The 22,388-nt window shown below is 37.2% G+C and overlaps 1 protein-coding gene across 4 annotated transcripts in view; it reads right to left on the bottom strand.

The window, feature by feature from the left end:
• The window catches only part of SASH1 (SAM and SH3 domain containing 1), a 567,590-nt gene that overhangs the window by 254,730 nt on the left and 290,472 nt on the right, over window positions 1–22,388 (bottom strand). The gene's annotated exons all lie outside the window — the stretch shown is intronic.

Genomic DNA, 22,388 nt, shown 5'->3' with positions numbered 1-22,388 from the left:
CAAACGACATGCAGCTCAGACGCAGAGACTACCGGCATCACTATGGAGAGCACTCAAAACCTGATCTTCACCGTGTCAACACAATCACTGGAAGACAGAACGCACCGACTATCGCTGGCTGCATAAAGCACTGCAGAACCGTGTGAATCTATACTGCAGGTCCTTGAATCACTATGACGTAAGAGAGCAGAAGTAGCGAGAACAGCCAGCCTCACGTAGGCAGAAGCACAAACTGCAATGCTAAAACCAGTCCTTGAAGGACTAATTGTAGTATGCGTACCACAAACATGAACTTCAGAGCAAACAGTCTGTGTGGGTCTAGTTGGTTTATGGTGGAAAAAAAAAAATCCCTCTAAATCCATTGCCTATATATCACAGTAGAAATACTGACATTGTTTGAAGGTAAAGGAAGCACAGGCTTTCCCTTTCAAAAGGAAATTGATTGAGCCATGCAGGAAGGATGGATTTACTCATTTCCTTAACACAGAAAACAGGATCAGTAGTGCTAGTGTTGGAAATAAAACACACTTCTGTACATTTCCCTGGACTCCAGGGGTTGTGCCAAAGAACAACGGAAGATTTAACGGCAGGGGGAGGAAATACCTGGCATGGAAAAAAAACCCCAACTTTTAATTTCATTGCTGTAAACAAAAAGAAGAAAATACACAAAATTGTTGGCACAAATCCTTGTTTTTCCCATATATAGCCATAAAATACTATGACCAAAAAGTGATTTATGAATAGTGCATCAAGGATTTAGATGCGGGCTGCGGTGGCCCCACAATCAGAAGTCATATTCTATAGTTCTTGTGAAAAACCATTAGGATAAGCCAAAATCCCAGGCATAAAACACACCAGAATTTGGTAGGACCTTGAATACCTGAAATTAAATAGTTTTGGTTCTGAATAAGATGGAACCCTAATTTCAGAGCATCTTTAGAGTAACACTACAGCATCTGTATTGGTCCAAGCAACTCAAACATGATCTGCTGAAGTGTTTAATTTTAGCCTTACTCTTCTTCTGATATAGAAATTTATTTTCAGGTAAAAGCTGCCTTTAAATGTTCTTTGTGCTTCTAGCAATTTGGAAGATGATTTTGTAAAATGTTAAAATGAAGCTGTGGCAATTTACCTGTCTGTCAGCAGACATAAACCAAATGAAGTCATTAGATTAAACCAAAATCCTCCCCAGTGGCATCTTTAATTCCATTCATTTTTTTTTTTCTTGCTCTAAGGCTATTTGTAAGTGTTTTGACTGTATCACCACTTCTTTTTGTTTTGCTGTTTGACAGATCTTCCAGAGTTAGGTGAATTATTAAAGAGATAATAATTAAAAATATTTTCAGAATAATTAAAGAAAAATGTGAATTTCTTTACTGCAGTTTTAGAAATAGATCCATACCTTGCGGCTATAGGCACTAGAAATTCTAATACAGATTACCCATTTATACCATGATTCTAAGTCAAGTTGCTGTTTTCAATACAAACTGTCAAAATAAGACAGACAAATCCTAGTGAAAGTGATTATGTTTCTAGCAATATCTTTTGGGAATTATCTTCTAACACGTCTTTCATTTCACAAGGCATATTTTTTCCCCCTTCTCAATTTTGCAATTCTTTAGCAAGAACACCTAGGTATATGGTCAAACACAAACTGGATATCAGCTAAGCTTCAGTTAACAAAACTAACTGATGCTCTGTCTTCTGCTTAATTGCCAGTTAGGCAGTGTCAGTTCCTCCAGCTTCTACTTCATGCTACTGCCGTGATACGGAATGGTCCTGTCTGACGATAATTAACAAGTCTGGATAAGCCTTTCAATTGTTACGGAGACAGTTAATATCTAGAAAATACTTTTGTTGCCAGGCAAATGACAACGTACAAGGGAGCTTCCTAGTCCAGTTTGGTTGTAGTTTTTGAGCAAACAGTGGAAATGCTATGTTACCAAGCACCTTTACTAGCTGTTGGGTTTAATTGGCAAATGCCCTTTAGATCAATTCCTTTTGTTTAATGTTCCAGCCCTTTCTGGTTTCTAGGCAAGCTGAACAAACACTGAATCCAGCACTAGAAATGTGCTTTCATGCAATTCCTTTGGGCCTGCCTTCAAGCCAGCTAAAGTCCATGGAAACAACTGTTCAGTGCTCACCTGAGAAAAGGTTCTGATCAAAACATTACTAGATGATGGCATTCATTTTTAAACACCTGGTTTGTTTTCAGGAAACATACGTCAATTGTCCTAGAACCATTTCAATGGGACTTGATGGAAGTCATAATGCTACGTAAAATAAACCAAAAACTTGAGAGAATAGTGTTTATGTTGAAGAGAAACAAAAGTACATCTTTCTCACTGTAAGAACTTTTGAGAGGGAAGGAAATTGTGCTAGAAATAAGTATATTCTTTCCACTTAATCATTCTTTGTGGTAGATACCTGCCTGCATATAGAGAGGATGAAAATAACCAGAGAACAGACATTTAGTTTCCAAAGGAACCATATTTTTAGTTTATCATAAAATGATGACTGAATAATTGCAGTGCTAATGTTTCTTGAAACTTAAAGGCTATACAAATGACTAGCCCTATAGAGAATATTTCACACATTATATATGCATGTGGTAAGGGCAATTTCAAGAGAAGATCACAAGACACCATGTCTTAAGTTTAATAACCCATTTAATATTGCCTTTCAATTCCATTTCATGCTCAGTAAAGCAAGAATAACTGAACCTTTCACTGGTGTTGGCCTTAGATGAACGGCTTTTGTTTTGAGGGCTTTGGTTTCAATGCCTTATCATGGTTGACAATTAAGGGCTTGTAGCAAGTGCCAGTGATAGTGTTAGAGGAACTGCTTCTGCACCCGAACAAGGATACTTCTTTAATGGGCTATTTTTCTTAACTAGGGTCATGCTAGCTGCTCATGTGCCTGGGGAAAAGGTATGGCATGCACTGCCTTTGTCCTTTCCCCACCACATTCCCCCATCCTTCTTGTAATGAAATACAGCACCTGCAAATGGGCAAGGGGTGAAAATGGGCATGACATGCTGAAGTAAGCAAAACACAGCGCACTGTCCCATCAGAAAGGTTAATGGCAAAAAGAAGCAAGACATCCAAACTCATGACATGCTAAAAAGCCACTTTAAAAAGGTTAATGGTTATTGCTCCCAGTGCTTGCTTAAAGAACAAACTGTGTTGGGACTCAGCCAGCCGAGGGAAGAATATAAAAAGAATGAGCAATGGCTTGAATCAAAGATTACAAATTGAACCCCTACCAGAGCAGAGAGCAAAGGTTTATAGCTCAGTTACGCACACAGTACAACATACCATTATCTTATATTGCTCATAAACAAAATGATTTGATCAGTAGATTAGGGAAATTGTACAGAATTTTGTATTTCAGGTCTATCCATACAGCATAAGCAAGATGACAAGTCACTAATTCATCAGGAAATTCACAGCATGTGGTTTGGTATTTGCAGTATAAACTGGCTCCAGCCGTGCTACTCTAAAGCCTTTAAAGAACGGCAGGTGCCATATTTGCTTTTGCCTTTGCATAACCTACTGAGAAATCTTGTGTTTCACCTTGGAAAAGGCAACAGATGTCAGTAAAATTAAGATAATGTAATATTATAACAGCGTCTCAGCCATCCCACACTATCGTTATTATAACCAACTCGAAATGGAAAATTAAAGACTTGGTGAAGTTTGCTGTACACACCTACTAGAAATATGAAAAATTATTTCCTTGCAGACATGCTGCCTAGCTACAGATTTCAGCAGTTTAGAGACTTTGCATTAAAGTTGTACTAGGACAGAGGGTTGACCTACCTGCTTTGTAAAAGGCTGAAATTCTTATGTGTCGTGTACCTCAGCAAGTCACGGTTCCGCCTTGGTTACATCAGAGATAGAGACAGATTCCAGAGCAGTGCAGAGAAGCCAAAGCAGTCTCAGAGAAAACAATTCCCCGTTATCACCCCAGACAGATAAACATTTGTCTTTAATTTTCATAGACCCTCTCATTGTACAGTTTTGGTTTTTTTATCCCCACTACCTTCACAAAAGAGGAATGACTTTTTAACTGTATCTGTACTTATTATAGCGCTTTGTCCCTTTTTCTAGCACAGCTCTCCTCAATGCCTTTCCCATAGATGCTGCTTCCCCCTCTCCTCCTACGCAGTTTCATGCTCCTTTGCTCTCCCCTAGGACCTTCTGAGAAGACAACAATTAATCTAACCATGTGTTCACATTTCCCCAAAACGCGATGGTCCTCTCAACCACAACATGATTGTGCAATACTGCCACAAATTCCCCCCAGTCAGCGTGCAGACTTGTAGATGCGATCTCTACCAAAGGACTGTAGAGGCCATAGAGAATCACCAGCTAAAAAAAGATGTGCGTGCATTAAGTCAGAAGAGAAAGGGAGGAAGATTACCAAAACAGAAAGTGATCAAGTTAGACTTTACTATACACTGATTTACCATAGGTTCTGTTACCTCTTTTTGATAAAATTGCCTGTGCTATGCTCTGCGCTGTGACGAATATACCACATTAAGGGGGAAACTGCATTTGTGAAACTATCTTTAAAATACGAAGTACAATATTTTGAGTACTTCAAAAAGGATATATCCCACAAAATCTGGTTTGGAGAACATATACCAATTCAAATGAAAAGACATGCTGTTTGAGTCTACAGATGAAGTAGCAACTGTTTTCTTCCTGCAGGGCTAGTACTGTTTCTATTAGCAGAAGACCATAGTTCTAGGAGGGGTGCCACCTTGAAACCTCATGAGTAGCACAGGACAGACAGGGTTTAAAAAGCTGTTGTAATTCTGTAAGCATTTGTATGCAGCTTTTTTTTTTTTTACTTTTAGCTTCTTGTTACTCTCTTATGCTGCAACCCTAATCTCTATAAATGGCTTCAAATCATGTAAAACCAACTACCTCAACTTTTGAATAACATATAAGCCACATCATGCGTGGAAAAAAAAATTAAAATACCAACTGATATGATCCTGTAACATGATAAATCTCCCTGATCTAATCTGTGCTTTTGAGAAGTGCTTGACAATTCTTATTTGCTCTGAAGTAAAGCAATCTTCCAACTAATTTGTGGAAGCAAAAGGAAGATTATGGGAAGAGATTTTGCTGCCTGATTTTATGGAGCCATTAATACTTTACATCCCCTCACATTATATGGAAAGTGTTTTGCAAACCCAACTATATCAGATGTGACAAAGCACCTATTCTTAATGCTGTCCTCCTCCTTTGATAAATGGCTTAGACTTCTCAGGAAAAAGCTGACCATGTGATATTTTATTAAAGCCCTCTCACCTCAAATTAGTGACAATTTTGAAATTAAAGCAATTGAGAAGAAAGGACAAACTTAAAATTTATCTTCTTCCTCAACCCCATCAGTATCTCCATTTTTATTAAAATGCATTTTCAGTAACTGGTTTGTCACAAAATTGAATTCAACTCCCATGCAGAGCTATTACCTCCACTGCTGTGTGACTGTAGGTCTTCACATATTTTTTTTTTTTTAATATCTTCTTTGAAAAAATACAAATGTGTAATTTAATGTATGGCTACATTTTGTGAACCTTCCCATTTTTCTTCAGAAATTTACTAGCTTATACATTTGATGTTATGTATTTTTCTACGTCAACAGATTAAACCAAAACTTCCACAATAAGATGATTGCTGCTTACTTTGTAAATCAAAAAGAAAAGCTATTAATGCTGATAATGTCAACAGGTAAAAAAAAAAAGCCATGGTTGAGATAGGAAAACAAAGAAGAGCTCAGCAAAAGGATCATTTAAAAGAACTATCTGAAATCATGCAATAGTTTGGGAAACAAAAAAAAAAGTTTATATATTTTCAGACAGAAGCTTCTTCAGATTTGTAAAATCAGTTATAAATCCAGAAAGAAGTCAAAACTAATCCAGTGCAAAGGGATTTTCATGACCGTTCCCTGCTTCTGCACCATTAGTTACATACTGTACACTTTACAGAGAACCAGAAATTACTGTGCAACCACAAATGCAGTCCCAAAGCCATGCTGTTTCTGTGTTGAACTATTCACTGCAGACACTGTGAATCTTGAGTAGTTCTGCTGTCCACCCCCTGCACAGGGAGCATCCATGTGCCAGATCTCAGCTGGGTCCCGTGCTGTCCCCAGGAGGGATGGCAAGGGGGGCTCCCTCCCACCGCAGGCAGAGGGACACAGCAAGTGAGCCAGCCTGCACTCGGCCACAGGAGCCTTCCTGGGATTTCCCCGCCTTCCTTCTGCTTTGAAGAACACAATCCAAGACAAAAACCCAACGAAAATAAAACCTGGGTATAATCAATGACAGAAGGTCTTTTTAATATAAAAATTACTTTTCCCACAAAACAATAAATGGGCTCAAAATAAATCAGGTTATTAAGGAGCATGTTTTTGATTTTTTTACCAAAATTGCACACTGGACCACTGTTTTCCTTTGGGTGTTATAAAACATGGTCTCTTCAACAGACCACAATCCTATGCAGCCCATTAGACCTACATATTTTACAATATAATTTGGAAACAAGACTATCTGTGAATTCAGAAGTTCCCACAGACACATGTATGTGTCATCTGGTTATTTTTCAATAATAAAAATTGAATCCAATTGCTGAAAAGGAGACCAACTTTTCAAGAAAAACCAACCCATTTAAAAAAGCATATGAAATAGCACAGAAACAGGCAAGTGCCTTACATGAAGACCCAGAGACTATGAGACCTATGATAGCGTGAATGTGGTTATTTATACTGATTTCTCCCTTAGTTGTTTTTTCTCGGTATTTTGATATTTCTTGGAAGTATAATATGAAGCTGGGATCTGTAGGGAAAACATGCATCATCAAGCACAATTATACTGACTTATGGTTTTGGCTGGTAACAAGATTTATTAATCTTTGAGATATAATAATGTCATGGATTTGCTGAAGTCAATATCTCTCATGCCAATAAATCTTGATATTGGCAAGAGAAGTCAATGCCTACTTAGGATTTTTCCAACCATTGACAAAGCATCCTGTTAACATCAGATTTGCAATCACGCAATACGCAGTTCCTCTCATATTTCGTTCTGGCAATGCAATCTGTTTTACTTAAAAAGCAAATTTCTTTCCAAGTCCCATCTCTTGCTTAGCTTTCAAGCACACAGTTAAGCAGAGATGGACACAAAAAAAGCACTGCTTCTGTACCTGGATAGGGGATGAATGGTACATTCTTGTGCTTCAGCAAGGTGGATAGTAGACGATGGTGCATAACTCTTGGCAGTTCCTTAGAAGCCTAGCTTAGCGAGACATTTTTTGAGACAGCTGCTTAGCCTCTTGGTATATAAAAATACAAATTTTTCAGCATGATGTTTTGAATGTGGAACACTCTTGTAAAGACTTGGAAAATAACATTTATCTGGGTACAGTGGCCAAAAACTGGAAGAGCAAATAAAAGCTCTTTTTATTTGATAATAGCCAAATCTGAAAGTCCCAGAGATACTTTTGTTCAAGTCATACTTGTTTGTTACAATTACATTTGCTTCAACAATGCTGTACTGTCCTTCCCCAACGCCAACAGTGATATTTTTGATGTGAAATAAATAGCAACAACAACAACAACAATAATTTGGAATCTAATTTTAAAGCAACTTCTCTAACTTATTTGTTCACACTCTCTATTTCACTCCTGCTAGGTTATTCCTTCATATAACTGGTCATATCTTAAAACTAAAATTTTCCCTTATCATCCAATTTGATGTACCCTTTCCTGGCAAAATAACCTCTTCATAAGAAGGGAATGCATTTTAAAAATAAAATCCTAACTTTGTTAAAAACTAAAAAATATCAAACTTGTCAAAAGACTTCAAATATTCCAACACTGGTTTCTAATTTAATTCTACACTTACTAATCTGTGCAACAATATACAGTGAAAGTCAATGTCTTGATGGATCACTCATGGAAAACTGAAGTAATTACCCTCATTCTAATATTCCTATTTAAATGCATGGAAAAATGATTAGCTGAAAGTTCTTTATGTAGCAGAAATGGCATCTGCTTAATATTTATGCTAATGTGAAATACCTTTTACCCTAAAGGTTAGGGGTGATGCATGAATGAAAAATGAAACCAAATAAAACCAAAACAAATACAAATTCCTGTTACACAATGCCACTTTAATTAATTTTTTTCCCCCTTATAGCACAAATTTGGCATTCTTTCTTGGGCATAACTCAGTTTCTCGGAGGTTTCTTTTGCTGATATAAGCAGAATCCTATGCAGGTGTGTTTTTTTTTTTTCCCTCCTCCTCCCCCTCCTTTTCCTGGTAATACCTGCGAGGCCTACGTTGGGTTTAATCCAATGCACTAAAGATGTCTGATAGTCTCTTTAGGGCATATTCAAATCCGTTCCACATATGAGTGTGAGGTAAGAAATGGCTAACATTACCTGAGTACTGGATAACTCTCTACCTGTTCCCCGTCATACAAGCACAGCAAAGGGACCAAGAACCATGCCGGCATTTTGTCTGTCCCATGTCTATCCCAGCTCATCCATGGACTTGCGCTTCAACAAACAGTCCTGAATCAATTCACTCTCCTTTTATAGATTTCAATGACAAAGCACAAAAATGCTCACTTAAAAATATTAAGGACCTTTCTGCCAGTCATTACAATTGGTAGGGTGTTCCTCTCTCTTCTTCCCATCTTTTACCTTTTTATAATGAGTTAAATAAATGAAAAAAACATATTAAAAGCGACAACTTAATTCTAGTTTTCAAATAAATGTTTGACAGCTTAAAATGAGAATCTTACTGGTTGAATTTTAAATCAAAAAGTGTTTAAGAGGTGCAGGGAAAGAGAGAGGATGTAGTCAGGAGTTAGAAGACTCCCTCCCTCCTCTTGTCCCTAAGCAAAATATTGGAGACAGGCTTGCTTCAGTTGCACTCTTTCCTTGATCTCTGGTGTTCCCTCCCTTTGCTCACAAATAACTCAGGACTTCTTTTCTTTTCTTTTTTTTTCTTTTAAGATAAGCCCACTATTCCTACTCTTTTTTTTTTTGATAATGAAGTTACAAATGGATTAAAACAACTTCTCTAAAAATAGCTTCCCTTTAAGGGCAATATAGCTATCGTACATGACAACAAAGTAAATTACAACTAACAGAACTGAATTAAAGCCGTGAATACTTTGCCATGAAACCAACATGTTTACTCTCATCCACAGTAGAAAAGGAACATGATCCAGCCCCAAAGCTCACTTCCAGTCCCAGCCTTCCCTAGTCCAGGGCTCAGGAGGGATGCGGGAGGTGGGAAAAGAGACAGGTTACAACTTTGGATGCCACAATGGGCCAACATCTCATGGAAAATTTAAACAGTGATGAGGATGGCAAAATAAAGTAAGACTAAAAAAAGGTAACTGAAAGAATAACAATTTTTAAAGTAGACTTTCAAACTAGAGTTCTCTTTCAGCAATTCGAATATACAGAGAATATTTTGTACGTCTTTTCATTCCTATTCTCTATATTGTATTCTCAGTTTATACAAGGTATTTCATGAGAAACAAGGTAAGTTTTACTTCACACTATGGGAATTGACATTTTCTTCTTACAAAGACCCACAACCAGTTTTCTGCTTGGTAACATCATATTTTTGACAGTAGGAAATTTTTTTTCCATTTCAATACTGTTTCAATTTATGTGCATTTGTTTACTAAGAAAAATAAACAACCGAAGAAAAAGGTTTTCTCTTTTTCCTCACCAGCCATTGAATATTTTCTATTCTGGGGAAGAAAGTGGGGTGAAAGATAAAAGTATTAATTAGCAATGGAACAAGAATAAATTCCTACAAGACCCAACTAGAAAACACTCCTTTGGGAATTACCCTCTGTTTATACACACTGGTTCGCAATTTTAAACCCATTCTGTGTACATGATATAAATTTTGAACTTTTAACCATGTGATTTCAAATCAAATGCCACGTAGAAGATTTAATACTAAATCATAAAATCACCAAATAATTAAGCCTGGGATCAATTTCTGAAGGTGACCTGGCCAAACCGTCTGCCCAAGCAAGGATGACTTTCAAGTTTAGATGTAACTTCAAAGCTAGATCAAGTTGCAAAGGACCTTGTCCAGCCAAGTTCTGAATATCTTTAAGGGTGGAGAGATGAAAACCGCCCTGGGTTTCTGTTCCAGTGCTGAATCCTCATGGGGAAGATTTTTTTCCCCCCATATGTGCAACCAAGTGCCTGTTGCCACTTGTCCTTTCGCTGTGCACCTCCAAGAGGAATCCAATTTCTTTCTCTATAACCCTCCTCCTCCACATGTTAACTGAAAATTGCAATTATATCCCTGATTATCTTTCTTTTCTTCAGGCTGTAAAACCCACCTCTTTCAGCCTCTCTTCCTATGTTATACTCGCCAGTCCCCTAACCATTTTAATCATCCTCTGCTTTTTTGAGCTTTTCAGTACTATTCTTGTTTCATCTTTGAAGTGGAGTGTGATTACCAAGGCCATGGATGACTTCTGCTCAGCAAATACCTCTGAAGTTTTGCTTTGAAATTCAGTGTCCTAGAAGCAGAGCCCTGAAGGGCAGAGCTGTTTGCTCTCCATAACTAGTGAGTCTCCCTATAGAAATCTTAAGTAACAGCTAGGTTAATATTACATACATTACCTGCCCAGATTTTATTCTTTTGGGGGGCTGATGTTGTTGTAAACTACATACCACTGAACATGTGCTTTGATGTTTTAAGAACTGAAAGGGATGGTTTTAAGTGCTAGCAATGCTGGGAAGTCATCTTTGGCACATGCTAGATAGAGCTTCTTTTAAAAAGCTTGGTACATTTTCCATAATGCATATTTGTTTTATTTATATTTGCTACTATTAACCTACACTTTTGTCTGTTCCTTTTAACTAGCTTGACCTTCTGGTGATCTGGACATATGAGGCTATGGGAATTATCTGTTACCCACAGTCAGGCAGCTGTAGGCTCTCCAACACATGACATGTCGCTAGACAGTAGGTTTGATCTCTATCAAAACTTCTATAAACTACTAGAAGTCTTTACTCAAACACTACCTTACAAGGACATAGCTCCTCAAAAAGAAGGGATATCAGAAGAAGAGAAGACGCTCCCCCAAAAAAAGACCAAATAGGAGGACTGTTGGCAGTAAAACAGCAACATCAAGAAAACCAGAGGGCTCAGAAGTTGAAAAGAGCTAGGACTCATCTGTAGACTCCACCAAAAAAATACTTGTGCAAAGCTTCAAGATCTAGAAATGAGCAACTGGGCTCAGAAATAATGAAAACTCAGTAATTTTCTAAAATATCACAGGACTAAGAGCTATGGAATCGCTATGCACTAAGTCAAGATGAGTTGGGCCATAAGTTACAGTGAGGACATTGAAGAATACTGCATGAAATTTGGTGGGGGGAGCAACAGTTATATGAAGCTGGAAAAGGAAAATGTGACAATTTTTTGTGACTAAGCTTAAGCTAATGAGTAAGACACAATGATGAGACTACAGAAGATTTCATGACTAGAAAAAAAACATATAAAAAGGCTACTGAAAAACCTGGAAAATCTAGAATTGGGAAAAGATATGAAGATGCGTGCAATCCTTCAGAAAGAAACAAAAATGCATGAAGTCTTTGTAGAGACTGTGTCTGTATATCTTATAACTATATATTGAATCTTTACAATATTTCTAGGCCTAACATTTACATGATCACCAATGGTAAGCTCATGAAGAAAAAAAAAAACTACATAGAGAAAAGTTCAGTAAAACTGAGGGTGCCTAGTGGGGAACTAACATCTGCTGAATTACTGTATGACCATGAGTTGAAAATTAAAAGGAACCAGTAGAATTTTTATTACTGTTCAGTACCACACAGAATTTTTAAAATACCAACAGAAACATATACCTTAAACCATCCATTGAGTGTCTTATGGGAATGAAAAAACTCAAAGAAACATGCTGGCACATAAGACAATGTTGAAGACATAATCTGAACCAGGCATTAATATTTACACACAAAGGTTACATTTTACTATTAAATTATGCACATTATAGAGGTGTCTAATTTTCAAAAAACACCCCCCAACACCAAAAAAGCACAAAATAAAACAGATTTCCACCTGCCCCACCCACCAACTAGCCACTACTTTTTATACAACCTACTTTCCTCTAAGTTTTGCTTCTGCACATGCTTTAAGGCACTAAGTCCTTTATCAGAGCTAGTACAGTGGTTTTAAAAAGCACGACCAACAAATCAGAAAAATCCTTCCAATCTTTATTTGCATTTCTTCTTTAAAAGTTCTTTCTCTTTGATTTTCTTGCTAGTTTATTTTAATCTGGTGAAATTGGTCTCTTTTAATACTTAGAATTAAGCCCAAACCACTAACAGCCCATGACAAGTTTAACCATGAACACTTAATTATCACTAATTTTTGTAAGGTGATCAATTTTTTTCAATTTCTTGTTTGTTAAAATGAGATTTTAGATAGACTTTATTGTTAGGTGCAACACTGGGAAATGTATGGGAAATCAAACCCTATAATTTTTAGTAATAATGTTTAATACACTAGAATATAAATTACAGCAACCACATTCCCTCTGAAGTGAAACAGTCACAGTTGCTAGCTGGCAGCTGTAATAGAACTAAAAAATATAGCTCTGTAGAATATAAGCAAAATGGATTAATATTTTATTTCCTCATGGAGGAAAGAATTCACACGGTAATGAGCATCCCTAGAACAGATTCCACTCACTGGGAAATACCTTCACAGTTCACATGGGAGTTTCAGTGTTCTTGAGATATGAGAATTTATCTCACTTCCAAATCCTGGGTGTGCCCTTTAGGTCACCTCTTTCTAATCCTTTCAGTTTGATGTTAGCAGGCGATAATGTCGTAGATTTAATAGCGACACTATAGTGGTAGGTCACGCCAATCATTATGCCTGTTGCGCTAAAGAAGTCTAAAAATCTGCATTTTTAAATTCAAGTCTTCAATCTGCTAAAATATATATATATATTTATCATAGACTGTTTCTGTCAGCCAGTGCATTATGAGGGCCCCTTATCACGTACATTATACCACAGGCAGGTTTTTGAAGGGTTAAAAAGGCTTTCATATAGGTGAGGATGTTGCTCTATGAACTGTAAAATCAGTACTGAAAGCAACTTGGCAAAGGATCTTAGGCCCTGGCTTAATTAAAGTTGAGCTTGTCGCGCAAGTAAACGGCACACAGTTGGGATTTGCTCTCTGCATAATTTACACATCCCTTGTTGGCTTGCTCTCAAAGCAACAGAGACTAATTCTAAGGCAAGCCTTGCCTGATTTGATTCAGGGATCATGTCATTGGAATAAAAAGAAAGAAAAATCACGCACTGATATGTTTAGAAAAGCTTAGCTCAAAGTTTCAAAGGCCTGCACATTGTTAATCATAGTACGCAGAAGATATGACATTTGGTTTGATAGTCTTCAATAGAAGAGTTCAAGATTCTGCACACAAAACAAAACAGGGAAAGATTTATAAGTGTCTTACTCAGTTCAATAATAGAGTACTCTATATCAGAGATTCTTAGAGTGAAGTATTATAACTACTTATTTTTAAATTATTATGGTTATAGATCCTTGAGTGATCATTTGATTGTAAATAAGAAAGCTACTGCAAATGCATTTTTTATGTTAAAAACTGTATATGTCCAAGTGTACCTTTTGCATTTTGTGGGTCAAATGAGATCTTAGATTACAATTTCTCTAGCAAAAAAAAATGTTGTATAATTTCATGTGTTCTTGGGCCCATATGTCAGACAGTTTGATGCTTTCTGGCTTTCTACCGAGATAGTAAAGTTATTATGCTCTCCATCTGTTGTTCCTTACACTGTTGAAGTTTGGTAACTGCCAACCCTCTTAAATACATGGGGTATTTAAATACAGAGGGTCTGTAAGCTATCTGCACTTGCTGGCAGAGAAAAATATTTTCAAGTACTTCAAGCACAGAAGAATGAAAAACCTTGGGGTGTAAATCGAGCTCATGTCATGTAAAGGAAAGTTTCAAGTCTGTAACGTCATCACGTTTTAGACCAGAACTGTACTTTTAAATCATTTGAGAGTCGGTGAAAATGACATTTTCACAAAGACTGCAAACACCTGTATCCTTTGCTTATAAAAGACTAAATTCTGCCTTTGATACAAGCCCAAGGGAGAAGCACATAGTTGCAATCATATCAGGCAGTAACTCAAAGGCAAGGGACATAATCAGCCCCAGCTTTATGGTGGTCCAGATCATTCCCACCTCTGTGTCAGCTCAGGCACACTGACTAGCAGAAAAGGAGCAGTGAGGAACGGTGTCTACCTCATTTCTCATCCACGCTTAGCAGCACTGGCTTGCTCCCCACTGGGCTATAACTTATAGCCCAGCCCAGTGGTGCAGAAGGCTTAGGGGTGCTTTATACGATTCTTCCTCTGGCAATAGGCATCGGCCACAATCTGGGTCAAAAATGAGCAAGGTGATACTTCATTATTACATTCCTAGTCTTACGTTTGAAACATTAATGCATGAATGCAAATGTAAGATTCTATAAAGAACAAAAGAAAGAAAAAAAGCTTTTCTTTTAAAGGTTTCAGTGCTGTAAAATAGATACTGTGAAAATATGCAAGCAAAGATGTAAAAACTGTTTAAACTCAGATAAAGAACAAAGCAGTAAAGCAATTTAACTGTATAAAAAGAAGGCCATAAAAAGAATACACCACTGAAAAAGATGATTTTTTTTTTTTTCCTACTACATGCTGATCACAATCACACAATGAATCATGATTTATAACACAATCTTTGCAAATAGACTTTGTGCACTGGATTGTTCTAACAGGTCATGTTTTTTTTTATGACTTCAGAATCCTCCTTTCATAATGACAAAGCTTAATGTACAGACCTTGAGATTACTACTTGGTCATAAAACAAGGTGATTCCTCTTGCTTAAAATGAATTAATCTTAGAAAGTCATTCTCCTCAAGATATAAGACATACTGTTGGCATAGATCCTACTGCTCATTCTTTTGCCCTCTTTTCTGCAGGTCACTGCTCAGATGGAATTTTTGTTTTCATACAAAGTGATTGACGTGAACATATTCACAGGCAACTTTTATAATATATTTTTTACATGGCAGCAAGGGACTCACTGGGAACCGCATGTAAACAAAGTAGCATCTTAAAGGAAAATATCACAGAAAATGCCGCATAATAGTAGCTCTCACCTTGGAAAATCTGCCTCAGTATACAGTAATTACACCATATATATTGGCATCAAATTGGGGATTATTTTCCATAACAAACATGCTAGACCTTAATGACCAGTATATTTTGAATTTTAGTTTTATAAGTACCTGTTCATATTAAAAAAAAAAAAATAATAATTAAATGGTCAGGTATAGTCATATACTTGAAATATTTTTCAGATAGCTATTTTGACCAAAGATCTTAACAGACTTTTTTGTCTACCCTTATTCAGTCCTAAACCCATAGAAAATCCAAAAAATTTACTGTTTATCCCATAATAACTTCTAATTTCAGCAACAGCTCTGCTCTTAAAAGAAAAATGAGAAATACAGTGGAGGTTAAAAAAAACAAAAATGAAAAAAAACCCCAAAACTAAAAACCAACCCCAAGAAGCTTTCTTGGTTTTGTAAAAACATTCATAAGTTTTACTTTGCTAAAATTCGACAATGTGCACTGATATTCCCCTTGGGAATATCTATCTAGATTTAGATCTCTATTTTAGATTCTAAAACAAACCCTAGATGTTTGACATTAATAGAACTAGATATGAAATCTCATTAGTACCTTGATTCTGTCAATTATAGTATTTCTAATGCAAACCTTTTTATTAATACCCAGTGTCAGACATTTATGCTTTCTGCCATTTAAAGTTACAATTTCGTTGTTACAGATAGCACACATCATTGATTCCATACCTAATAATTCTCAGGTTAACAGTCATCAACTGCATTAGCTTGGGAAGAACAATAATAATCAGAGTGATGGAATTTTTTACCAATACAGTCACTCTTGGCTTTTTAAAGGCATATAGCATACACTATTAGTCTGAATGGTGTGGAAGACATTGGATATATTAAAAAAACAAACAAACAAAAAAAAACAACCAAAAAGACCAATGACCCATCAGGTTATAAGTTTTTTGGAACTAGTCCAGCACAAACTATCAAGATTTTCTATCTTAATTTAGCATATTTATTAATCTTTCTTTGTAGGCCATTACTATATAACATTGCAGAGAACAATCAGACTTAAAGAAAGTCATTCCAGCCAACACAAACAATTGAGGATACATGTATGCCACCAAATAACACGGATTTCTAGTTCGATCATGGGTCATGTCCTGTGTCGTGGTTTAACCCCAGCCAGTAACTAAGCACCATGCAGCTGCTTGCTCTCTCCCCCCCACAGCAGGATGGGTAAAAGTGAGAAAACTTGCAGGTTGGGATAAGACACTTTAATAGGTAAAGCAAAAGCTGTGTGCACAAGGAAAGCAAAACAAGGAATTCATTCCCTACTTCCCATTGGCAGGCAGGTGCTCAGCCATCTCCAGGAAAGCAGGGCTCCATCACGTGTAACAATTACTTTGGCAGTCAAATACCATCACTCTCAACATCCACCCCTTCCTCCTTCTTCCCCCAGCTTTATATGCTGAGCGTGATGTCCTATGGTATGGAGTAGTCCTTTGGTCAGTTGGGGTCAGCTGTCCTGGCTGTGTCCCCTCCCAACTTCTTGTGCACCCCCCAGCCTCCTCGCTGGTGGGGTGAGATGAGAAGCAGAAAATGCCTTGACTCTGTGTCAGCACTGCTCAGCAGTAACGAAAACATCCCTGTGTTATCAACACTGTTTTCAGCACAAATCCAAAACATAGCCCCACACTAGCTACTCCAGCCTTAATGATTCTATGATTCTACTATGAAGAAAATTAACTTTACCCTGGGCCAAAACCAACACATCCCTCTATCTGTGTCTCTTTCTTTGAAGAAAGAGAAAATGTTCACTCAGACACACCTGAGGTGACGTTGTGGGGACTTGCTTTGGCTTCTCCTTCCAAGGGACTATCAAGTCAGTCTAGAAGGGATTAATGTGAATGCTGTGGAATTCAGGGACTCTGGACCTCTTTATTCTACTAGCCAGAAATCAATCTCTAACCAATGATTTACTATTGTAGGTTCAACTTGTGATTTTCTCTTTCAGCACACATCTTTCTAATACCAAGCTGTCCAGCTTTGGTGCTGTTGCACCAGAGCCTGATAATGCTAAACTATATCCTTACTATGAACAGAGATATCCCCAGCATGACAAGATCTCTTTTTAAACTAAAAGTGCATCTGTTGGTTTTTTGTTTTGGTTTGGGTTTTTTTTTGTTTTTTTGTTTTTTTTTTTTTTTGTTTTTAACCTATGATGTATAACAAATGAAAGGAGGCTGTAGCGAGGTGGGAGTTGGTCTCTTCTCCCAGGTAGCAAGCAACAGGATGAGAGGAAATGGGCTGACGTTGTGCCAGGGGAGATTTATATTAGATATTAGGAAAAATTTCTTCACAGAGAGAGTGGTTAGGCATTGGAACAGACTGCCCAGGGAAGTGGTGCAATCACAGTCCCTGGAAGTGTTCAAAAAACGTGTGGATGTGGTGCTTAGGGACATCGTTTAGAGGTGGACTTGGCAGTTAGGTTAACGGTTGGACTTGATCTCAGAGGTCTTTTCCGACCTTAATGATTCTGTGATTCTATGAAATCTAATTTGTTATTGCCTGTCTATATTAATAGTTGCTTTGTGTTCCACTTCTTATTTTCTCTTCCAGTTTAGTGTAATCAACGTTTTATAAATATGCGTTTTATAAAAATGCATTTTCCCCCACAAAATTACTACTAAAACTCTTCACTCGGCATAAGCAGGGCTACCAACAACCAGTGACGCCCTCAACAGATCCTCCTTCCTATAGTCAGTGCACTGTCACAGATCATTCAGTGGTTTTGGGTTACTGTCTGTCAGTTTTTCATCCACCAAAGGGTATTTAAATTTAAGTCAATTGGAAATATATTTCCAAGTGACATTTCATATAATCTCATAGCAAATGAAAATTTATTAAATCTAGATAACATTGTCTCCTAACTACAATGATATGATCAAATGAAAGAATGTCATGAAATAGAGGCCATTGCTCTTCCTCTGGGTGGTTCCTGCAGCTTGTTGGTCACTGAACAGATTAATTCCTTTCAAGCTTATGACTTCATCATACTAAGAACTAACTTTAAATTTCTGGAAAGAACATTATACATAACATAATATTTGGTAACTTGTGACTTCTCAGTTCTCAGTTACTTCTTACATTATCCAAACACAAGACTGCCACATTAATTTTATTGAAATACTTCACCTTCTTAAAGGCATACAAGAGCTCACAAGATTTTAACAGTAAGCTCACCAGTTCAAACCAAATTTATTTCCAATGATCCGGTCTTATAATTATAGGTGTATGCAATACTTGTAAACCTTCTCCAGTGCAAAGAGTTTGCACCTGCAGTCTCAAGTTTCATTTTTAATCTGGTGAAAAAAATGTCCTAAGACAGATATCACGCATGGAAAACACAAAACCAGAAATTTAAGTCTGGTAAAACTATAAGCTACAGAAGCAGGCTTTAATAATTGAAAGCATCAGGCAACCTTATTTCCTTGCTAGTTTGCCTAAAATTATTCTGTCAGAAGCAATTTACCTATTTCCCCTTCAATACATATGCTTTAGGGAAGAAGGAGCAATTATTTTATAAAATGCAGTAACACCAGACCGTGTTTCGGGGGAGGATGCGATTACACTGTTTTACAAGAATTGCAACATAGTCAGAGGACAATTACGTAAAGTCAAATTTGGTCTGGACATCATTAGTTGTCACTTCTGAAAGCAACTTATGAAAGGTGAAACAGAATGTCAAAACTTTAACTGATCAAACCTTAGATTTACAACTTTTCCAAGAGAATAAACTTTATGTAATATTCTCTTAATGCAACAATTTATCCCCCTTTGCCTTCACCAACCAGTCCTATGAATCATCTCAAGTTCTTAATGGATTTACCAACCAAGTACTGACCAGCCTTCGCTGTGCCTTGTCCTTTAGCACAGTGAGAGAAGATGACAAAACACTATGGCTATAATATACTATGTTTTTCTGTAAAGTTAACACTGACCAGTAATATTCAAAGAGCAGTCCTCTGGCCAGTAATTGAAGAAAAGAACAATACATCTGCCTCATGTACTAGGCAGGCACTCAAATATCTCACAAAAGGAAGAGGCTTGTAATACTGTGTTCCTTTATCCTTATTTAAGAGAGGAAAAAGTGCCATAGCAAGATGCATGGCAATGCCCCTCTAACCTCTTGAGCTGCCCAGCTTCTCCCTCAGTCTGGATTCCTGTAAGCCATAGCTCTGGATATGGAGCAAAGTGTTTGCTCTTATTTTGCAACACCTCTTGCCCTGCCCCTGGTACAGTGCCATTTAAGCATATTTCTTTGAAACTGTTCCCATTGTCCTAGTCTGGTTTTTCTGAAAGTGCTCCTTCTGTAAAATGTTTTGGCTTGGAGACAGGTATGTATCTGCTCTTCCTCTGCAGTTACCCCTATTTATAACCCAGGTGTTAGCAGCTGTGTTCTTGGAGTCATCAGCCACAGCTACCTTAAATAATCTGCAGGTCTGAAAAAATATTGCTTCAATGAATCTGCTGGCAAGGGGAGACTGATGGTGGGGTGGGCAGTCAGCACAAGTGCTTTATCTCAGACTTGCTCCATTTTACCTACTAATTCTTCTTTCTTACAACCCGTCTCCAGGGAGGAATAAAATGCAAATCTTTTCTTCTATAGACTGCAGGTGACACTGCAACAGGAAAGAAAGTTTCCTATCATGACCAGGTACAATAATTGGAGTGATCTCTAGAAGTTTATTTATTTATATAAAGGATGACCTAATAATTTCATTTAACTTGTAAAGGCCCACCTAACTGGGAAAAAATAATAAATAAAAAGATCCAAGAGCTGGCTTTAGGTCAGCTAAATATACAACATCCTTTTACAATTACAAAGGCAAGTTCTATATATACTAGAATTTTAATTAAACCCAAATACGTTCTGTAATATCAGTTAATGATATACAAGTATCTACAACACTTAATCTGATGGATTTATAACTTGCTGTTTAATGATCACTTGGTGATCCATCTCCAGGTATATCAGTTCTCTTAAAGTGCTGGCTGTTAGATATAAAGTCTATAAGGGAAATGCTTAAATACTGGTATAAAAATGTCTGTGATAAAACCAGAAGCTCTGAATTTCATGGTACTTTAATGCTGCCTCTGAAGTAATGGAAAAGCCATTTTCCAGCACTTGCTTCAAGGACTCCACTAATAACATTATTCACAAAGGACCTATCTTTTCTTAAATAAGTTATTGTGAAGTTTTTCTAAAGTATTTAAAATCATGCAACTAAGTTTGATCAGAACTTTTCAGCCTTTTAATTCTGTTTAATGAAACATTTCTTAAATGATTTTTAATCATCGTTTCTATTGCAACTTGATATGCAGTCCAATAACAAGAATAGTATTACCAAGTTATTGCTTTACTATCACCTATGACTCTTCTGTACAACTTACTCTGCCAGTCTATCACCACGAGCTAGTTTAAAAATCCATTTCTGGCCAAAGCTGAAAACTGATTTGGTGGCTTCAGACAAATCACTGTCATCTAACCTTCATCGCAAAAAAAACATTGTGCCGCTTGATGTTTACCAGCTATTGCAAAGAAATAAGGGGGGCTTGCATAGTGTCAAAATATGCTGACAGAGCTGTGCGTGAAAACACATACAAATATTCAGTGCTTGTCTGGAATACAGACAGAAGGAAAACAAGTATTGTAATGGAAAGTGCAGCGACTCTTGTCAGCAGCAATATGCATGTCCTGATAGCTCTGCATAGAGGATACACCCTGCTCCCCATCTTATCACTGAAAGAGTCATGCTGCAACTATGTAAAAGCCTGCTCATTTTCAGCAGCCAATTAACTAAACCAAGTTTTATTTTGGAGACAGCAGTGAAGATTATGCTGAATTAATCTTTTTTAAAAAAATGTAGACTAGAAATATAATTAAAGGGATTCTTCAACAAATGCTGACTTTCATTTTTCAAGAGACAGCAATTTCTTTTAATTTCTAGCACTGAATGCATAAATTTATTTCGAGCCCAACCCATGAGGCCTGAATCTAATCAAGATTTAAAGTCTTTGGGCCAGAGGACTGTGCTTTCTCAAAAATCATTTGATGCAAAATTATTCACGAGCTACCCTAACTGCTTTCAGAGACACGTGATCCAGACTCTGTTCTGTCTTCCAGGAATTTTAACTGAAGCTTAAGGGCCTTTGGATCTCCCTCATTCAAGCTACCCAAAGAATATAAATCTGTGCTGCTCCTTCTTCTGATTTGCAACCCATAACTGCATAGGTAAAGGCACCTTCAGATGTAGTCTTCCAAATCAAAGCCTTGTATCAGTGGACATAAAGGAGAAAACTGCAGAAGCCTACATTTGCTTGCCTCCTGTCAAGTGCGCTCTCTCCACTTGAGCTTCCTTCCCTCCAGCCCAGAGAGGAGTGTTTCCTTGACAAAAGAAAGAGGTACAGCTTTTCTTCTTCTCTGGGGTGCCAGGACATCCATTCCCCGCACATTTTCAGCTCCTTTAGTCTGAGAGGGTTAAAGAGGGAAATTATCTCTCCCAAGACACCAAAAGGCAAGTTTCCTTTAAACAAGTCTGCTTGTTCATCTGGCAGAGTGAACTCCAAATGGTTGCCACAAAAACTGACTGAAAAGACCCAAAACCATTAAAAACCCATCCCCAAAAGAAAATAAACATCTATTTTTTTAACAAAGTTTTAAAAAGTCTGAAATTTAAACCCTGCATCAAGACCTCTTTCTACCAACTGAATACTCAGTTACAACAGTTTCATGAGTTTATTCAGTTTTCAAGACGAACAGCAATTGAACTAATTTCTGATTTGCTAGGTAACAGGTTTACTAACTCCAAATGTAATCAGCATTGGCCATAAAGTGGGAGAAAGACAAACCGATCATTTTCAAAGGGAAAAAAAGTTATTTTACTGAGACTAATATCTGTATACAGTACCAGTTGCCCAGAAGCCCACCACCAACCTTCCATGGCTCCACACCTTACCATTCTGTCCAAAGGAGACAAGGTCAGTAAGAAACACAGTACAGCAAAGGTACCATATTCCAATTCAGAAAAATACCTCTCCAGCTTTTAAAAATGTAATTCAAGATTTAATGT

This window comes from Nipponia nippon, unplaced genomic scaffold, assembly GCF_047370975.1.
Source record: "Nipponia nippon isolate SJK-2023a ecotype South Korea unplaced genomic scaffold, ASM4737097v1 scaffold_4, whole genome shotgun sequence".
In the NCBI taxonomy this organism is placed as follows: domain Eukaryota; kingdom Metazoa; phylum Chordata; class Aves; order Pelecaniformes; family Threskiornithidae; genus Nipponia; species Nipponia nippon.
Note: the sequence above shows the minus strand (reverse complement) of the source record. Positions and strands in the feature narration are given on the sequence as shown.